General features: G+C 43.4%; 1 non-coding gene across 1 annotated transcript; it reads right to left on the bottom strand.

Moving 5' to 3' along the window:
- Nucleotides 1–382: 382 nt before the first annotated feature.
- Nucleotides 383–545, bottom strand: LOC112133303 (U1 spliceosomal RNA). The gene has a single exon (XR_002914971.2). It is a non-coding gene; the product is annotated as a U1 spliceosomal RNA (small nuclear RNA).
- Between the last annotated feature and the right edge of the window lie 553 nt (nt 546–1,098).

Here is a 1,098-nt window from a genome sequence, read left to right as displayed (position 1 = left end):
CATAACAGTAAATGACAACTCCTTTCTCTCAATTTCTTGAGTCCAAGATCTTGAGTCATCCTTGACCCCCTCTCTCTGTTTTCTTGCTTTTTGTTGTGGACATTTTTAAACACAGACGAAAGTAGAGTTAACCTTGACCACACTTTTGTTTTTTGCTTACACTCCACATCTGATCCATCAACAAGTCCTACTTGTTCTACTTTCAAAGAAAATACAGACCACTTCCTAGCAGCACTCATCATTATGACTCTCTTAGAGCCACCACTGTTTCTCATCTGAACTACTGTAAGAGCCTCCTAATTGTTCTACTGACTTCTGCCCATGCTTCTGTGTTTTCTTTTATTTCTTTACACAGAGGAAGCCTGTTCTTAGGCTGTGAAGACTGGGGAAAGCGTGAATGCAGTCCCTCACTACACAAATTATGCAGTCAAGTTTCCCACATACAGGCAAATCACAGGGGTCAGCACATCCAGAGTCCAATGGATAAGCCTGGCCCTTGGAAAACCAACTTCGTGAACATGGTATCTCCCCTGCCAGATAAGTATGCTTCTGTGTTTTCAATGGAACAATTGGAATTTTCTTGCAAGATTATATCACAGCTCTACTCAAAGCCCTCTTCCCACCTCCCTCAGAGTGGAACTCTAAAGCTCTTATTAGAGCTGCACCCTCCACTGCCTTGTCACTGCTGCATGTCTTACTGCTTCCTTCTCATGCCTTTCTCCCCTAGCCTGGCCTTTGTGCTCTAACTCACTAATCATGTCTAGCTTCAGGATCTTTGCACTTCATGTTTCCTCTGCCTGAAATGCCATTCTTCACATCTCTGCTCAAATGTAACCTTGTCAACAAATCCTTCCCTGACCATTTTACAGATTAGCATTTTCCTTTCTCCCCGTCACTTATATCCCTATTTTTAAATTTTTTTCTTCATGTTACTTATCTCCATTAACAATATTTGTTTGTTTGCTTGTTTTTTGAGACAGGGTCTCACTCTGTCACCCAGGCTGTAGTGCAGTGGCACAATCTCAGCTCACTGCAACCTCTGCCTCCCTGGCTCAAGCGATTCTCCCACCTCAGCCCCCCGAGTAGCTAGGACTACAG

Source organism: Pongo abelii, chromosome 3, assembly GCF_028885655.2.
Source record: "Pongo abelii isolate AG06213 chromosome 3, NHGRI_mPonAbe1-v2.0_pri, whole genome shotgun sequence".
Taxonomy (NCBI): Eukaryota; Metazoa; Chordata; class Mammalia; order Primates; family Hominidae; genus Pongo; species Pongo abelii.
This window is presented reverse-complemented; position numbering and strand designations above follow the sequence as displayed.